This window comes from Bos taurus, chromosome 18 (genome assembly GCF_002263795.3).
Source record: "Bos taurus isolate L1 Dominette 01449 registration number 42190680 breed Hereford chromosome 18, ARS-UCD2.0, whole genome shotgun sequence".
Classification (NCBI taxonomy): domain Eukaryota; kingdom Metazoa; phylum Chordata; class Mammalia; order Artiodactyla; family Bovidae; genus Bos; species Bos taurus.
In genome coordinates this window covers 11,929,936-11,949,214 of record NC_037345.1, presented here as the reverse complement: position 1 = coordinate 11,949,214, position 19,279 = coordinate 11,929,936, and the positions used below count along the sequence as shown (strand labels likewise).

The 19,279-nt window shown below is 53.5% G+C and overlaps 2 long non-coding RNA genes and 1 other non-coding gene across 3 annotated transcripts in view; 2 read left to right on the top strand and 1 right to left on the bottom strand.

Moving 5' to 3' along the window:
* LOC112442266 (uncharacterized) overlaps positions 1-19,279 on the top strand; it is a 241,951-nt gene that overhangs the window by 189,299 nt on the left and 33,373 nt on the right. The gene's annotated exons all lie outside the window — the stretch shown is intronic.
* LOC104974752 (uncharacterized) lies at positions 5,352-8,214 on the bottom strand. The gene is made up of 3 exons (XR_812615.4): positions 7,796-8,214; positions 6,135-6,274; positions 5,352-5,828 (listed from the first exon to the last, which is right to left on the bottom strand). It is a non-coding gene; the product is annotated as an uncharacterized lncRNA (long non-coding RNA).
* On the top strand, positions 14,452-14,525 carry MIR2326 (microRNA mir-2326). Its single transcript, NR_031120.1, has one exon. It is a non-coding gene; the product is annotated as a microRNA mir-2326 (primary transcript).

The following is a 19,279-nucleotide window of genomic DNA, read 5'->3' as shown; positions in this document are numbered from 1 at the left end:
GACCTCCAAACTGGGAGAAGCCGGGGGAAGCTGAGGGCAAATGACTTCTATGTCATCACAGCCCCCACGATCGCTTTGTGGGAAGGCCAGCACGAGGTCCGTAATATCTAACATCTGTCAATGAGAAAAGGGTGTTTGAATTGCAAACATTTGATGAACGCCAAACTTCCAAGGCTGGGCAGGGAGGTGGGTCGGCTTCTGGGGGCCACTTGCCCAGCACCAACTCTGACCGCTTCCTCTTACTCTTCTGTGTGCGTGAGTTCCCCAGAGGGTCTTTCCTCGCCTGACCCTGCCATGTTCTCACATTGTTCTGTTTTTCTGACAACAGCTGGTCGCCAAGGAAACCACTGCGGAGACCATAGTCAGACCCGTGTCTTCCCTGCAGGGAAATTCAGCCCTTACTCATCTCTCCATCCACAGCCGCCTCTTGGCGTGACCTCGGAAGGCGCTGCCAAACCCCAAGCGAGGAGTCCCCTCCCTCTCGCCGGGACCTTTCCCCAGGGGGCTGAAAGAAGGAAGCAGGGCTGGGATGAGAAAGCCTAGGGCAGCAGAGCAAGCATGGCCCTAGAACCCTGTCATCAGCCCGTCCTTGTTTCAGCGTACATGTGTTACTGGAGTGTAACACACAATATACAAAGCAGGAAAAGCACCCTTCACATCTCCTGCTCCCTTCCCCCTGCGTCCAGAAAGGTGACCACTCTCCTGACTTCTAACAGCAGACCTTTGCTCCGCCTGCTGCTGCACTTGACATCTTAATACTTAGAATCACCCAGTGTCTGCTGTTTGGAGTCAGGGCCGTGTCTTGAACACTGTGTGGCTGGAAGCCACAGGCGGCCTGGCACACGCACGCAGCCTAGGGCTTACGCTGTCACAGGCACCGGGGGCAGTCCCCAGCTCTGTGTGAAAGGAGCGGCGTTGCTGTGAGCTGGCCTGTCTGTGTCTTTGGGTGAACCTCTGTTTACGCGTCTCTTGAGCATCCATCCAGGGTGCGAGCTGCTGGGCACGGGAGGATGGCTGCAGTAGCCACGGCCAACAGGGTTCCCAAACGCCGGTCGCAAATGGCACTCCCACCACCGTTCCTGTCCTTGCCAGCACTTGGCATTGCCTGCCCTTTGCTTTATGGCCGTTTTCCGCTTCTTTCATGTTGGGGATAGGGATCCTGAGGCCAAGGAGACGGCCACTCTCAGGGTCCCAGGAGCAGAGGAGCCAGCCCCCACCTTGAGCTAGCTCTCCTGTCCTGCCAGAGGCACCCGTTCGGTTTCCACGTTGAGTCTCATCCAATGAAACCATCCCTGAAGTCACGGCGGGCTTTCCACTGAGCAATAGCAAGGAATACAGTAATGAGTTGCGTTTCTTGGACCCTGACTGAGCGCCAGGACCCCGGGAGAGCTCTGCCTGCATCGCCTCTCATGGTCCACATGTGACCTCAGGACAGAGACACTTCTTTCTGTCCCTGTGGTAGAGGTGGGGAGCCCAGAGAGGTGGAATAACTCGCCTGAGAGCACACAGCTGGCGAGGGGGAGAGCTGGGACTCAAAGCCTCGCCCTCTGCCTCTGGATCCCAGTTCGTTGGCCTGTCTGGTGGGGCACTGGGAGCTGAGGCGCTCTCCCAGGTCTCCCCCAGGTTTCTTTCTTTCTGGGCTCAGCCTTAACAGGGAGTGTTTGTCTTTTCAGAATCTGCTAATCTGAAAAGTACATTTTTCCAAAGATTAGGTAGCCAAGTAAACCTTTCCAAAGCTGCGTGCTTTGCAGGTCTCTTGACTGACACGTTAAGTTCCACAGCGAATCCGCACGTGTTCGCCACATGTGCACGTGTGTGTCCTCGCCTCTCGTTTCATCCCAGGTCTCTCTGCACCGCGTCCGAGTGTACAGGCCAAGGGTCGCCTGCCTGCAGGGGTCTGAGGCCATGCAGCCTGTCCCCTCCATCTACGAGGCCTTTCTCCCCCCATCCATTCATTCCTTCACTGACCCACATGTTGTGTTTCAGCCCCATACGCCCGGCCCTGGGACACAGCGTGAAGTTCTGGCACAGCCAGTCTCTGTTCTTACACAAGGCAGACCCAGCACAGTGATGGAGACATTCGGGGCTCTGAGAGTGTGGCCACATCCGCTCGCGGAAGACAGAGGCTTGGAGAAGGAAGCTGAGACCTACAGGGTGGGAAGGAGGAGCTGGGAAGGATGTCCCCAGCACAGGGAGGGCAGGTGCATAGAGGGAGCTGGTCAGGCAGCAGCTTGGAGCTGCCTCCAGGGGGCGTTGTTTCTAATACGCTTATTTAATACACTAATGCGAGAGGTGTGTGCGTCAACCCAGTCGTGTCCGACTCTTTGTGACCCCGTGGACTGTAGCCCACCAGGCTCCTCTGTCCATGGGATTCTCCAGGCAAGAATCCTGGAGTGGGTTGCCATTTCCTTCTGCAGGGGATCTTCCCGACCCAAGGATCACACCCTGGGTCTCCTGCACTGGAGGTGGATTCTTTACCACCTGAGCCTCCAGAGAAGCCCAGTATGCTAATTAGCATGCAAACTTAATATGCTAATTCACCGTGCTTTGTTTATGTGCTAATTTAGAGTGCTAGTCTACACTCTGAGCCTCCACGAGCATTTCCCAAACTCTTCAGCCAAGGAAGACAATTCCCCAATGATAAAACCTTAAAATTCACAGAACACCCTTTTCCTGTACTGTATCCTTTGATCTTTTAACCCCTCTGGCCTCTGCACTGGCCTCCCCTGGGAGCCGATTAGAAGGACAAGGTCTCAGGCCCCAGCCCAGACCAACTCCATTAGGACTCTCGTCTTATCAAGATCCTAAGTGACCCGTATGCAGGTGAGAGTCCAGAAGCATGGCTGCCCTCAGAGTCCAGGAAGAAGTTTGTTGTGCTCATTTCACGGCGAGGAGATGGAGGGCCGGAAGGACCGAGTCCACAGTTAATAAGTAACTGGTGACTTCAAATCTTGTTCCTCCCTCTCCGATCCAACCTGCTACTCTTATGCAGTGAGAGCGCAGAGGCCCAGAGAGGGCACATGCCTTGCCCAAGGCCACACAGCAAGGCTGGCAGCCCAAGTTGTCAGACTCCACAGGCATCCTGCTGTTCTCCCTGACCTCAAATGACCCGGGAGCTGCGGTTCCCAGTGTGGTCAACGTCATCCTGCATGCTAGTTAGGATGCATATTTCTAGGCCCTCCCCAGAGCTGTTGAATCCAAACCCCTGAGGACAAGGCCCCAGAATCTGCATTTTAGCAAGCTCTTCTCTTTCTTAGGCTCACTTGGGAAATTGCTGAGGACCTTGAGGGAACACCATGCAATTCTCAGATTATCCACTAGAGGGAGCCCGCACCCCAGAGACACAGCCTTTCCACGTCCTGAGCCCCCAAGGAGCAGTTTCCTGTGTTTTTCTCCTGGTGGATCCACTGTGGTTACTGTTTAGGGAAGAGCCTCAGGTCACACCAGTCAAGAGGTTCAGAGAAGGGAGCATTTTTGTTAACACAGGAGGCAGGAACCCTGAGTTGATCTCATGCCATCCATCTAGACCCTCACATGTAAGCCTGTCGCAGGTGGATTCATGGATGGCCTCAGCAGCGTCCTTCAACCTCTGAGCGTCAGCTTCCTCCTCTGCAGAGCGGGGCTGTCAGACCCAAATGTCCTGAGTCCCCAAATCCAGCCTCGATATTTTACAAGGCATCTGTTAATGTCTGCAGAAAGTTAGGAAATGGAAGGCATGTTGTCATACAGACATTCACAGGGTGTTTTTGGAAGGTTCTGACATGATTGCATGTGCTTTTCATGCAGCTCCATGAATCACAGGCTCTCCAGTCACAGAATGTGATAGGAAGTTGTTGTGCTTGGATGTAAGGGCTGGAGCTGTGGCAGCCACTTTGGGCCCCTGCAGCGAGATGTTTGGCTGCCCTCCTGAGACCATGATTGCTCATGACTGCAGCACAGGTGCAGAACATTTTGGCACAAGTGAGTTCTACTGAACAGCAGCTTGAATAATACATACAGGTTGTTTAATGGGGATAATTACTTAACACTGGAGCTTTAAGTTTAGAAGTTTTTTTTACCCTGTCTGTCCTCACAAGAACGCTGTCAGATCTAGATCAATATATTGTTATTTTCAATTTTAATGAGGAAACTGGGGCTCAAAGAGAGCCTTGCACAAGGATGTATGGTGTGTATGTGTGTGTGTTAGTCGCTCAGCCTGGACTGTATCCCACCGGGCTCCTCTATCCATGGGATTCTCCAGGCAAGAATACTGGAGTGGGTGGCCATTCCCTTCTCCAGGGCATCTTCCCAGCCCAGGGATTGAACCCGGGTCTCCTGCATTGTAGGCAGATTCTTTTCTGTCTGAGCCACCAGGGCAGCTAGGATGCATGGTTGGAAACAGCAAAGCCAGGTTGGAAGCCTGATCTTCTGGCTTCTCATTTTAAGGTCATTTGCCACCGCTCCTCCAGCCTGAACCTTTCACAGTGACACTTTCCTCATCAGCTCGATGAGGCACTCCTCAGAAGGAGTTTCAGAGTTTTACAATTGCTGCCCTTCCTGTGGATGAAGTAGAAAGTGCTAGAATTCAGGGAGCAATTCTGCTTATTTCTGAGAACAACACCCAGCAAGTCCACGGCCCTGGAGCCATTTCTGAAGATGCCAGGACTGAGGTTCTCTCAAATGAACAAGTTATCTTATTGCAAAACTGTCATCAGATCTCCCCTGAAATACAGCTTTGCTCTCCCTGAGCAGAAGTGAAGGGCAATCGGGAATACGGTCAGAGGCCCGTGGTGCTCGCTACTGATCTAATCATCATCGGGGCTAGGAACTGGACTTCAAAAGATGACTGTACCCCACCCACCCTCAAAAATGAGCGTTTCTAAGAAGCTCATTACTTTTCCTCCTGCATGAACCCTGCCCCAACAGCCCCTGTAAACTCTTCATTTGAGACTGTACACAGCTGACCTGGAAAGGGAGAAAGCCAAAAAGCCAGGAACACTGACCACGGCTCTGTGATGCTGCTGAGGATAGTGATGGTGGTGACGGTGGTGGTGGTGCTGGTGGTGGTGGTTAATGATGGAAATCACAGCCTTGCTGGTACTTGCAACGTACCAGCCCCTGAACCACCTGCTGGCCACCTTACTACTTTTTCCTCGCCCCGCCCCAGGCTCTGAGGAGCATCAGCTCATAAACTCTGGTTGCTTCCATGAGCTGGGACTCACAGCATTCCCCACGAATGTGTGTGGTGGAGAAAGCACGGGTTCAAATCCTTGTCTGCTGCTTCCTGGGCATGTGACCGTGGGAGTAACTTCCCCTCTCAGTTTCCGCATCAGTAAAATGAGGGCAGCACAGTCCCTACCTTAGCGGGCACCTGGAGCAGTTACACAGGGTCCTGGGTGCAAACAGCTGAGACAGGAGCACCGAGCAGGTGCCCCAGAGCCTGTTTCCCTGCCCACGCCGCACACAGGCTCTTGGGCGCTCGAGCTCGTCCTTGGGATTGCAGGGACGCCTACTATGGGAACTTGCCGACAACTTCCACGTGTCCCAAACTTTGATGACATAACAGTCACCCACCCCCAGAGCTCTGAAAACATCAACTACCTGGTCCACGCCCCAGGAGAGAGAGATGAGAGAAATTAATGTAATCAAATATTTTATTTAACCCAAATAAAAGCCAGATGCTATCACTTTCGCATGAAAATCCAGAATTGAAGAGTCGCCGGTGAGAGACATTCCGCTTGTTTCCGGTCCCAAATCTGTGACCTCTGCTGAGTGTTTCACATGCAAGCCCATCTCGATTCGCACTCTTCTGTCTCCGGTGGCTCGCGGCTTCCACTCTGCACACCCACCTGGCAAGAAGGGATGTCCCCACGTTACAGATGAGGAAACTGAGACTCAGAGGGTGAAGGGACCAGCCCAGGCCACGCAGCTGTGGCGACTCAAAGCCCGGTGTCCTGGCCGCAGCCAGGTGCCCCCCACCACCGCACATGACCCCATCCAGGTGGCTCCTGGCTCCCCTGTCCCACCCCAGACCATGGGAGAGGAGCAGAAGAGAGCACCCAGGGGCTGAACCCCCAGACTGGGCCTGTGGGGTCCACACCCATCCTCGGATCCGACCCCTATATGGGGGTGATTTCACCATTGTCCACACTCACCTCCCAGCTGCACTCTCTGGGTGGGTGGGACTTGGGGCTCTTTGCATCTTGCTCAGCACAGTGCCCGGGGCCCCCCAGGCACAGGTGAGATCCCCAGAAACCAGAGTTTGTCATCAGGAACCCCTGAGGGTAGCCGATCCCTAGGGAAGAAACGTCCAGGGGGCATGCCACACCAGAAACCCTCTCTGGTCCTGAGAGACCCTACGAGGTGTGCTCAGCCCCCCTGCCCACTGCTTGGTTCTGCTCCCATCGAGGGTTTGGTGGGGGTCTGTCCCTGCCGCTGGAGTGGAGGCTCTGGAAGTGAGGCTCTGTGTCTATTTCACCTCCTGCTGCATCCCCACTCTGGGGGCCTGGCAATCCACAGCTCCCTCCGCAGACGCTTGTGGAAGGAACCCACTCATCACCTCCCAGTTCCAAGGGACCTGGAAAGCTTCCTGCAGCTTCTAAGGACTCCACGCTTAGAACGGGGAATAGAGGGGCCCTGGAAGAATCTGACCCCACAGCTCCAAGGGGAGATGCCCCACATCTCTTCTGCCATCAGATGAGCGGGGTTCGTTTCCATTTGTTCAGGCGAGGTGATGCAGTGGGCCACCTGAGCCAACTCAGAGGGCCGGGGGGACCTTCAGTGATGACAACACTTGGTCAGGGACTTCAGACAGTAACTAAGCGTTGGGGAAATAGACCTAATTTCCCACCAGGGCAGATCCCGGCTAGAGGGAAGCACGCTGGAGCAACCAGCATCTCAGCATATCATAGACGTGTGGCCTCTGTAAGGGCTTCCCCGCTGGTTCAGCGGTAAAGAATCCGCCTGCAATGCAGGAGACCCAGGTTCAACCCCTGGGTGGGGAAGATCCCCTGGAGATGGGAATGGCAACCCACTCCAGTATTCTCATCTGGAGAATCCCATGGACAGAAGAGCCTGGGGGGCTACAGCCTATGGGGTTGCAGAGTTGGACACGACTGGCCTCTGTAAGCCTCTGGCTCTAACCTTCATCCCATCTTGGAGGACCTGCATTCCCTGGGCGGGTGAGTTTCCCTTTCCATCACCTCTGCAGCCTCCCCATGTCACCCGAGAGCCAGGGTGCCACGGGCAGTTTCCTAAGGAAGCCCTCTGAAGCCCTGGCATCGCACTTAAAATCTCAGAAGTATGTTCAGAAATAGATGCTGGATAGAAAAAGAGAGAGCGGACTTGTGGCGTCAAGGGACGGGGGCGGGGGGAGGAGGGATGACTGGGAGTGTGAGGCTGGTAGATACAAACTATCGCAGACAGAACAGAGGCACCAAAAGGTCCTACTGTAGAGCACAGGGGACTATATACAGTGTCCTGGGATAAGCCAGAATGGAAAAGTGATATTCAAGAAAAAAGAATATACATGTGCAATGACTGAGTCACTTTGCTGTACAGTAGAGATTGGCACGACATTGTAAACTAACTGCACTTCGATTTAAAAACTAAAAGAGAAATCGGTGCTGGAGAGTATTTGTGGCCCCCGGGCAGAAGGGGAGCGGCCCAGGTGTTCTCCGAGAAAAGGACGTTTCGCAACCACTCGCCCAGCAGAGCCCACACCCCAAACCCAAGCACATTTAAACCAACTTCTTATATAACTCAGTTCACTCTTCCTCATCCTTGTGGTTGGAGTTTTCTAGAACCCACCACCAACCTTCTGGCTCATCTTCTGGTTTTGATGTGCTGCTCTCCGCCTCTGAAGGGGGAAATGGCCCGGAGACCTGAGGTCTTGTTCTGTTTTGCTCTTTTTGATCTTTAGTCATGATGGTGGGTGGCCGTGCTCCATCCGAACGCTCCCTGGAGGGAGACCTGGGCCCAGCTGTTCCAGGGAGGGAGCGCAGACCCTGAGAAAAGGGAAGTAGGAGCAGCCCCAGGATGCGAATCGAGACTTCCGTGGAGTTTGGGGAAGCCAGAAGGCCCTCCTTGCACTGTTCTGATTCTCTCTGCCGTTCGCTGTGCTCAGCACGGCCCTTACGTCTGAGCTCAAAGCTCTTGTGTGTTTCAACACGCTGATTCTTAAGGCTGCCTACTGTGCGACTCTGACTGTGACATTCTGGCAAACTGAGAAGCCTGTAAAAAGATCAGCAGGTGCCAGGGGGCCAGGCCCACCCAGATAAGCCAGCATCATCTCGCTAGCTGGAGGTGCTTAACCCCAATCGCATCTGCAAAAACACCTTTTGCCGCATTCGCTTTTGTTGTTCAGTAGCTAAGTCGTGTCCAACTCTTTGCAGCCACATGGACTGTAGCCCACCAGGCTCCTCTCTGTCCGTGGGATTTCCCAGGCAAGAATACTGGAGTGGGTTGCCCTTTCCTTCTCCAGAGGAATCTTCCCAACCCAGGTTTCAAATTTGCGCCTCCTGCATTGCAGGCAGATTCTTTACCACTGAGCCACCTGGAGAGCCATAATGTAGCATATTTACCAATACTAGGGGAAGTCGGATGAACGCTTTGGAGAGGTAGTTCATCCTGCCTACCGCAGCATCTCTTCCTGTAAATAACTCGTACATAAACGTTCCCAGAAACCTTGTCATCTCCAGAAACTGGAACCAGCACCCACATGGAGGTAGATAAAGACTGAGTAGTATATCTATACAATGCCATGCTCCTCTGCAAGCTACAGAATGAATTCTTGATACCTGCTGCAACGTAGCTGAACCTTAAAGTAATTATACTGCATGGGAGAAGACAGCCTCCCCCTAAAAGCCATTCAAACTATGTCATTCCATTTGGATAAAATGCTAGAAAATTAAAACTCATCTCTAGCAGCAGGAAGTAGCTGCCACGGGTCCAGGGTGGGATGTGTCAGGGAAGAGCAGGTGGGAGGGACAGCAGAAGGGCCTGGCTAAACCTTGGGCTGATGGGTCTGTTCACTGTCTTGGGGGCGGTGGTGGTGAAGCATCCATGTGCCAGATGTGAATGCACTGAAACCAGGTAGTAGCTATTCAGGTGCTCACTGGGTGTCAACTTCTCCAAACACTTGACAGTTCTCATTAAAAAAAGAAAAAAAAGGTGGGTCGGGGTGAGAATCCAAGCTTTGGAGTCAAACCTGCAATCAAGTCTGATTCAAGTCGTATCCTAGCTGTGTGAGCTTGGGCAAGTGATGGGGCGAAATAGGCCTAATCACCCGTGAGCGGGGGCTTCCCTGGTGGCTCAGATGGTAAAGAATCTGCTTGCAGTGCAGGAGATGCAGGTTCGATCCCCAGGTGAGAAAGATTCTCTGGAGAAGGGAATGCCTACCCACTTCAGTATTCTCGCCTGGAGAATCCCAGGAAAGAGGAGCCTGGTGGGCTACAGTCCATGTAGTCACAAAAGAGTCGGACACGACTGAGCGACTAACACACACCCATTAGCAGAAGTCACTGGACTGTGAACATGAAATCAGATCAGTACACAGGCTTAGCAGAAACCTGGGATGCAGTGAAGGTTCCCTGAAGGTAGCTGTCGCTATTAATTCTTATCTGAGAGACATGGAAACCGAATTAGAAAACTCGGGAGACTTAACTGAGGTCCCACGGCTCCTGCCAGTCGGGGTCTGGCCATGAAGAGCTACCTCTCTGGATGTCTACCACACTTCTTAGAACTCTGAAGTAAATAGTTTATGCAAATACGGCCAAGCCACCCCACCTGAGATGAGGTCCTCGGTCTGGCCAACAAAGGAAGCCAGGCCCAGCACCCAGAGGTATTTTTAACAGGGTGGAGATGTGCGCTTTGCATATTTTGCCTTCTTGGCAGCTTGTGGTTCAAGGTCCCAACCAAAACTAAATGTGTTTACTTGTTTGTTTAGACAGGTAAGATCTCACAGTCTCACACCCCACAGTGAGAACGCCTTCTCTAAACTGGAGACAAAGGCTTTCCTCAAAACACTCATTTGGTTACTCAGTTTGTGCTGAAGCCTTTATCCTCCAGGTCGCATGAGGGTTGGCCTGGAGTGTACTGCAAAGCCCCCATGTATGAGCCCACAGAAGCCTGGTTCTGTCAGCTCTAAGTCTCTGAGTTTCTAAGTGAGAGGGCGTTCTGGGGAAGCAGGGATATACGGTGGGCGGTTCTAGCCCTCTCAACTTCTGGAGATGTCGCCGCTTGATTTGTTAAGCGGTTTTGTTAAAGGGAGCCTGAATGTAACTGCAGAGAGGAGGAAGTTGAAAGGTGATAGCTACAAAGAGGAAAACGGACTCTGGGGGATTGCATTTCTCTTCTACTTGTCTCCTTACACGCTGACCTACCCACTTACCTAGAACGCTATTCCTGTGGCTACGAGCGCTGAGGGCTCTGAGCAGAGGACCTGCTGGGCTCAAATCTGTGCTCCTGAGATCACAAGGAGCCATGTGGGCTGCTGTGGAGTTTGCAGAAGACAGAGCCAGGGAAGGGACGGGGTCTGAATGGAGACGCTGGATTGAAAGAAGTGGTGGGAAGCACAAGGTAGCCATCAGTTTGGGGAGCCAGGGAGAAGTGGGCAATGACTCTGGGTAATGGGGAAATGAGTTGGCACCACTAAGAACAGAAGCAAAAAAACCCAGAGGGCGGGGGATGCTGACTTCACCTTGGGGATGAAAGGTGACGGTTTTCATAATTTAAAAAAGGGAAAAAAAGGTGGGTGGGGGTGAGAATCCAAGCTTTGGAGTCAAACCTGCAGGGGCAGTCAGTCTGATTCAAGTTGTATCTTAGCTGTGTGAGCTTGGGCAAGTGGTGGCGTGAAATGGGCCTAATCACCCATGAGCGGGGGCTTCCTGGTGGCTTAGATGGTAAAGAATCTGCTTGCAATGCAGGAGATGCAGGTTCGATCCCCAGGTCAGGAAGGTCCTCTGGAGAAGAGAATGGCTACCCACTCCGGTCTTCTTTTCCACTTATTTTGACTCACTGGGCAGCATGCGAGATCTTAGTTGCCCAACCTGGGGTCGAACTGTCGCCCCCTGCATTGGGAGCACAGAGTCTTAACCACTGGCCTGCCAGGGAAGTCCCCACCCTGGGGGGGTTTTCATTCTTGCAAACGGAAGAACACACAGGTGGAAATTTCCATCAGGCAGTAGAAACTATAAGCAGCCAAAGGAGAGGTCAAGCTGGGTGGAGCCAATGAACCCAGGAGGTGAGGCCTATCAAGTCGATGTCACTGATGCCTGAGTTCAGGGATCAGCTCTGGGGGAGACGCCTGGCCTGTGGTGTTCACCAGTCCCTGCGTGGTGTCATGCCCAGCACGGCCTATTCCGCACTGCCCTGTGACGCCACGGACGGGAGCTGAGCTGATGCTCACAGGGGTTCTCTCCAGCCTGGCCGGCTCCCCGACACCTCCTCCAGCTCCCAGGGCCGGGGCAGAGCCGGCGCACCGCCCCCCACCCACCCCCCACAGCCCACACTGCAGGACGACCTTCTGGTTTTCATCTGCCCAGATGGGAGGCAGGCTTGGTCTCTCTGAAGACAGGGCAGCTGGGTCTCACAGGAGGCGGTGTCTGCATCCCCGTTTCTGCCTGCCGGCCACAGTACTAGTGGCTCCTGTGGTTTTACGCGGGAGGCCTGCAGCGGCCTGTGACTTAAAACGGGGTGGCTGGGGCTCATCCCATTCCCCCAGAGACACATCACATCTCCAGACCCACGGCGGTGGGAGTCGCTGCCCACAGACGTTGGAGGCGGAGCTGAGATTCCTCACCAGGAGGGGAGAGGAGTTCTGAAATGAGAACTCCAGAGAGAAGTGGCACGCGAGGGCCCCACGGGGACTGTGTGGCTGACGGGGGCTCGAACCGATTCCCATAATTCCCTTCTTCCCTCGCGCTTTCCTTCTGTCTCTCCCCTCTCCCCTGCACATCCCTCTGATATGTATTCAACTCTGTCTGCCGACATTCACAACCGTGGCAGAGACCGGCATCTCTGCTCCTTGGGCAGAAGGCCCACTTTGGCAGGGGCAGGGGGGCACCACGCGCTCTTTTCACTGCGTTTTAAAGTAGAGACATCATTTACATGCCATGGAACTCGCCCTTTGCAGCAGCCGTCCTGGAGTCTTTAGCTCATTCACCATCTTGGTGTGTTTAAGACCCGGCAAGCCTTCCATTCCGAGGTCCGGCCCTTCCTGGGGTCACTGCTGTGGAGAGTTCCTCCAAGTGTCAGAGGGAGATGGTGATCGCCCTGACCCCAGAGCTCGGACCCTGGACTCCGCAGACAGCTCACAGGAGATGCCCTCACGCGGCAGCTGTCATCACGCCTCACTCAGTGGTGGGCCCTGGGTGGCGTGGGGACCGAAGGAGGGGAGCAGCCAGACCCCGCTGTCTAGAGGCTCACAGCCCTTGGGGTGCTCGCTAGTAACTGCTGGAGAGAAGGCAGGGAACAGCTTCCTAAGGACTGCGGGCCTTCAGGGGAGCCTGTCCCACGCTCTGTGTTCATGGCTCTCACCCACCCTCTGTTTTTCGAACTTCTAAAGACAGGTGTTTACGTGACTGATCAGGGCAGGGTTGGGAATGCCACCCCCTGCGTGGGAAGTTGAGGACAGGTACTTGGTTGGGAGAGCTGCCTGGGGAGACGGGGTGATGTGGGGGTGTCGGGCAGTCAGGACTTCATTCCAAAACCCCGGATCTTCCTCCTGTGGCCTCTGCAGAATGGAAAGTGCTGGTTTCTCGTCCCACCAGGACTCAGATGTCACCTGTCCTGGCTCTGCCATTCATTACCCACAGGACACTGGACCAGGGTGTCTCTCCAAGTTCCCTGTCTCCCCATGCGATGTAGAGACAGTGGCCGCGGGCATCACATGGGTGGCTCACTGCCTCCCTCCCCAACTGCACCTGGCTCCCAGGGAGCAGTCAGGGGGTCTGGACGTGATCGCAGCTGTTTCTGCGCCGGGGACGTGCTGTGAGGCCGTGGGGAGTGGTCCTCGGGTCGTTCTTTCTCACCGTGGTGCTCCTCTCTCACCAAAGCCTTGTTTTCCTCCTCTGTAAAGTGGGGGCCATAAGTGTACCCATCATGTAGGATTGAGGGAGAGTGAAGACGTGCAGGGGATGTCTTAGCACCGTGCCTGAAGCCGGACCAGGTCTTTCCCCTTTCTGTGCTACGTGTCCTAGAACTCACTCCAAACAGCTGCTCCCGTGCGTGCGTGTTCCAGACTTAAGGAGGGACCCCCATCTCTCCTCACCTGCATCCTGAAATTATGCACATTGACCCACCCTCCGGCAGAAAGGCCTGGAAGCGGGCATCTCATGGAAAAGCAGTTTACAGGATTCAACAGTTAAACTCTTGCCCCCGAACAACCATCAGAGGCCAAGAGCCATTCACGAAATGATATTAATACATAACCCAGCCTTGAGTGACAAGGTGAAGGTCAGGAAAACACGGGCTGATGGAGCTGTTAGGTCTGAGCACAGACCTTCCTTGCACGAGCTGCAGGGCACACACCCCTGTGAACACGAGGGCAGCGGGTGCTCCTGAGAGCGGACAGCCCCACGCCTGCCGTGACCTACAGGGGCTGTGGTGACAGCGACGAAGCAGTTTTCCTGGGACGTTTCCCACACATGGGCCCGGGGTTATGCAAGCCTCTGGCCTCCTGGACACTTCCCTCGTTTCAGCAACCGTCTGGACACCCAGCGCATACACTCTCTGCTCGCACGCTCTCTGCTCACTGTCTCTCCTCCTCCTGGGTCCGTCTGTCCTTCAAGGTGAACTCCAAACCTACAGGGAAGACCTGTCTGATTTTCCCTTTTGTGGTTTTTGTTTCTCTTTTCCTTTCTCTATTTGGCTGCACTGGGTCCTAGTTGAGGCACACGGGATCTTTAGTTTTGGTGGGCAGCATCTTTAGTTGGGGCACACGGGCCCTAGTTCTCTGACTGGGGATGGAACCTGGGCCCCTGCGTTGGGAGCATGGAGCCTTGGCCAATGGACCACCAGGGAGTCCCTGCCCATTTTTCCTTGAGAGAGAGTCAGTGATGGCCCCTCGCTGTCGTGGGGTCGGGAAGCTCCAAGCTGGGCTTTGTGTCCAGTGTCTTGACTTCCCCTGAGCTGCTTCTCCATTCTGCTTCAGGAACCCACGGCCCTCTTCTCTTCCCCCAGAATCCCTAACTCAGGCGTCCTCAGACCTCAGCTCACAATTTCTCCTTCTCCCGTGCAGCCTCAAATGCTCGCACAACGCCTGCCCCTTGGCCCTGCTGGGGCCCCCGGTCCACTGGGCACCTCATTCCTCTCCGTCCGCCCCTCCTGCCCTGCTCAATTCCATATCCAGGGGCCCATGATTCATAGCCACACTCTCAGAGTGCAGCCCCCAGGGCGCTGGAGAGAACTCTCATCTTGCAGGGCCATCGACGAGTTCTTGTTGATCCAGCATTTTTTCTAGTTTAACCACTGTCTGTGGTGGCGGGATAGAGGAGATGGGTGACATACAAGCCAACCCCCCCTTCCTCTGGAAAAATCAGATCAGAAATAACACTTTCTCTTTAAGAATGATGAGCAGCTTCTGAGCAGTTCAGTGTGAGGCAGCGAGAATAAAGACCACAGAGAAGATTTTCAGAATTCACTTGTTTCCTTTTTGCCTTTATAGGTGTGAATCCCACCTAGAGAAGGAAGAATTCTGCTGGTATGAATAAATGTGACTGGTTCCTTTGCTTACGGATGTTTTAAAAATCTTTTATGGCCTTTTGCTCGTCTAAGAGCCTTGGAAGCATGTTGGATGATTAGATGAGTCACAAATTAATTATGGTGAAATGCACTCTTTTCATATTTTTATTCAAATTTTATTTCTTTAATTAATTTCTATTGGAATACAGTTGCTTTACCATGCTGTGTTGGTTTCTACTGTATGCAAAAGATGGGGTATATATACAGACAGTGGGGTATTGTTGTTATTGTTCAGTCGCCTGGTCACGTGCGACTCTTTGCCACCCCATGGACTGCAGCACGCCAGGCTTCCCCGTCCCTCACCATCTCCCAAAGTTGGCCCAAGTTCATGCCCATTGCATCAGTGATGGCATCCAACCATCTCATCGGTGGAATATTATTCGGCCATAAAAAGGGGAAACATTGGGTCACTTGTTAAGATGCAGATGGACCCAGAAATGAACTCTTTCAGATGGCATCATTTGATGTACAGGACCTGGGGGTGAGCTCCAAGGCCTCCCGCAGTGTGGTATGCCCTCAGAGCCTGGGCCACCACCACGTAAGCTCCCGGTGTGAGGGGAGCTAATTGAGGTGTAATTAGCATGCTTTTCCAGAGAAGGCAATGGCACCCCACTCCAGTACTCTTGCCTGGAAAATCCCATGGACCGAGGGGCCTGGTAGGCTGCAGTCCATGGGGTCGCTAAGAGTCGGACACGACTGAGCGACTTCACTTTCACTTTTCACTTTCATGCATTGGAGAAGGAAATGGCAACCCACTCCAGTGTTCTTGCCTGGAGAATCCCAGGGACGGGGAGGTGGTGGGCTGCCGTCTATAGGGTCGCACAGAGTCGGATACGACTGAAGCGACTTAGCAGCAGCAGCAGCAGCAGCATGCTTTTACACTTGATTTAGTTTTCCTAAAATCCAAACACAGTTTGACGTTTTCTTCCATTCGGAGGTGATCGGTCCCCTAAAGTAACAGAGGAAGACAAAGCAAAGACGAGACACATTGCTGTCTGCTCTGGGGTCCTGAGGCATCGTTTGATGACCCCCTCTGCCTAGAAATGGGAAAACCGAGGCCCACAGCACCCAGTGAATGACAGAGTCCCAAACACCCTCAGCAGTTCTTAATCCCAGTCTGAGGTATAACCTGAGATCCAGGTAATCCCCCTGGACAAACCCAGCTTCCCCTCGCCTTGCAGGCAGGCAGAGGACCCTTGTCTCCAGGCTCCAGCCTCACTCCCAGCTGTTGAAGCAGACCCCTGAGCATCCGTTTCATTTCTCCCTGTAGCATCTCGCTCATGGTGTAAAATTAGCTCAGTCATGAGTTTCAGGAACAAATACCTGCAGCCCCTTCAGTGGCAAGAAAAAGAAACCAGTGGGGATTTCCTCTCTCCTGCTGCCAGGGCTGGGCCCTGCGGTGCAGGGGTGCAGGGGAAGCTCAGGAAGGGGGGGCCCCCACTGTTCACCTTCGATGCCCAGGAGGCAGAGGAAAGGTCTGGGCCTTTTCCCGTCTCACTCCCTCCCGACCCTGGGCAGCTCCTCACCACCCTGAGCACAAAACCTAGTGTCTCTGGGTTTTCTTGTAAACCTGCTGTCGCTTTACCAGGTCCACGCTCCTGAGCACCTATGGAAGGGCGACTCACGTACAGAAAAGTGCACACACTGTACGCTCGATGCGCTTGCACACGCATGTAACAGCAGCACGGGAGAAAGTGGTCCATTATCATCCCCCAGCGGTAATCCCGTCCTAGCCTCCAATAACAGAGACCCGTCTTGCCTGGCTCTGAACCCTGTGACTTGGAATCACAGCATGCAAACTGCTACATTTCTGGTTTATTTTACTGAATATTCTGTCTGGGCAAAACTCCACACGGTGTCATGTGTGTAGATCATCCCTTCCCATCGCTCTATTCTCTTCTGTGTAAATGCACTGCAATTCTTAAGGTCACACGACAGGACATTCTCGTTTTAGTAGGTTTAAAAAAAAAGCAAAACTGTTGGCAGCTCCCTGTGATGCCCTTTAGTATTTATCCGCTCACTTATTTCTGGTAAATCCATGGCTTTGTAATGTGCTCTCATTCCGTTTTGTTTGTTTTTTAAACTTGGCAGGGTTTTGGGTTTTGTTTTATTGGAGTATAGTTACATTACAACGTTGTGTTGGTTTCTGCTGTACAAAAAAGTGCATCAGCCACACATACACACGTATCCCCTTTTTTCTGCATTTTCTTCCCATTTGGTCACCACAGGGCACTGAGTTCCCTCTGCTACACAGTAGATGAGAACCTCCTCGTTAGTTGCTGATTTTATCCGTAATGTCAGTAGTGCATCTATGTCAATCCCGATCTCCCAATTCATTGGCGTTTTGTTTTTAAATTCCCCGGTGCTGCTGTCTGGGGTCCAGTCTGTCCTGCACGCACGCCCTCCATGTGGCCCACCAACCCCGATGGGCTTCAGGAGGGCCCCCACCCCTGCATGTGCCGTGGACATCCTCACTCATGACACCTGATGGGCCCAGGTGGAAGTTCCTTGGGAACCTTGGAGTGGAACTGCAGGATCGTCGGTATATCCTCTGTAAGAATCTTCTATCCTACGAACGTGCTGTAGCGGGCCCAGCAGTCCCAAAGGCAGAGTGTGGACCCAGCGGTGAGCAAACGTCCTCTGGTTCCAGGGAGGGGAAGGGCACGAAGTGGGGACCAGCCAGCAGGGGGTGCTGCTTCCCCGGGGATCCCAGAGGCCCAGGGGTCCCAGGTATTGGGAGAGGTGGCCCCACGGCTGCTGGTCCAGCGGTCCCCGTGCTGGCTCAGTGACCCCAGGCACCATCTGCGGTGGGCCTGAATCTCAGGGGCATCCATCAGCAGGGCCGGGGCTGAGAGTTATAAGAGTGTGCTGGGCAGAAAGGGCCCCCGCAACTCACATACCAGGGGTCCTCCTCGGCTGCCACCTGCTCATCAGGGAGAGAGAGCAGAGGACAGGGAGAGACCCTGGGGACCCACCCCTGCACCACAGGGGTCAGGACCCAAGCTCCCAGCCAGCAGCCTCCAGACCTTGTGCTGAGGCCTGGGCCTCTCTGTGGCCCAGCCCTATTGGACATCTGGACTTAGGAATTGCAAAGGAAGACCAAAAATGAAAACAAGAGAGAAAGTTGAACAAATATTGCCAGCGGAGGCCGGCAGCTAAGTGCCTCCAGGCCCAGGGCACAGCTGACCCTTATCCGACATGATAAGCGTTGATAACACTTGAGCCTTGGGCTTCATCTCAAGCCCGAGCATATGCCCTGGAGACCGGAAAGCCTCCTCGTCTCTGCTCCTTCTCCCACGGAGACTAATCCTTTTCATTCATCCGTCCTTTCCCCACTCAGAATCTTCCGGATACCTGCTGTGCGCTGGGCGGGGTGTCAGCCCGGAGACTGAGTGGCCACACAGCCGGGCGGTGCCCCACTCGCGAGGCGTCTGCATCTCAGACCCATCCAGGTCTCCATGCCCACCATCACAGCGTTTAGAGAAGACACCCACTGTAGAATGGTCAACTTCTGTCTGTTTCTGCAAAGCCATTTTGGCATTTCTGGGTTTTGCTTGTCTTGTCTTGTTGCCACTGCATGCCATCTTTTATTTTTTATTTTTATTTTTAAAACTTTTGACTTGTATTGGGGTATAACTGATTAACAATGTTGTTATAATTTCAGGTGAACAGCAAAGGGACTCAGCCATATATATACATGGATCCATTCTCCCCCAAACTCCCCTCCCATCCAGGCTGCCACATCGCTTTGAGCAGAGTTCTGTGTGCTGTGCAGTAGCTCCTTGTAGGTTATCCATTTTAAATACAGCAGTGTGTACATGTCAGTCCCAAACTCCCTAACTATTCCTTCCCCCTCCCCCAGCAACCACGAGATTGTTCTCTGTGAGTCTCCTCCTGTTTTGTAAGTTCATTCGTACCAGTTCCTTTTACATTCCACATATGAGGGATATCATACGATATTTCTCCTTCTCTGTCTGACTTAGTTCACTCTGTGTGACAATTTCTAGGTCCCTGCATGTGGCTGCAAATGGCACTCTTGCATTCTTTTTAATGGCTGAGTAGTACTCCACTGTATATATTTACCACATCTTCTTCATCAATTCCTTTGTCGATAGGTCATTTCTGTGTCTCGGCCATTGTAAACAGTGCTGCGATGAACATTGGGGTGCATGTATCCTTTTGGATCTTGTTTTGTTTTGGCATCTCTTTGTCGTCGGCATTTCTTTCAACGTGTCCCTGAACGAGACCAGCCGCAGGCCCTCCAGGGAAAGGCTCTTGCCTGCTTTCACAGACCTGCCCGCACTGTGTTTCTAAAGCAACCGCTCGTTGGTATGTGAATCCTCGGGTGGATGTGAGCTCACCGTCTCCACGACCATGGGCAGAGCCCTTCTGTCCTGAACACAGCATGTTTATCCACTTAGAAGAATCCCCATGCCACAGATGAGGAAGGCAAGTCACAGGGGAGCCAGAACACTCTTTCAAGGCCACCTCGGGAACCCATGCAGGAAGGGGAACAGCCCAGGGCATTGGGGCCTAAGCCCCTCGAACCCCGTGCTCT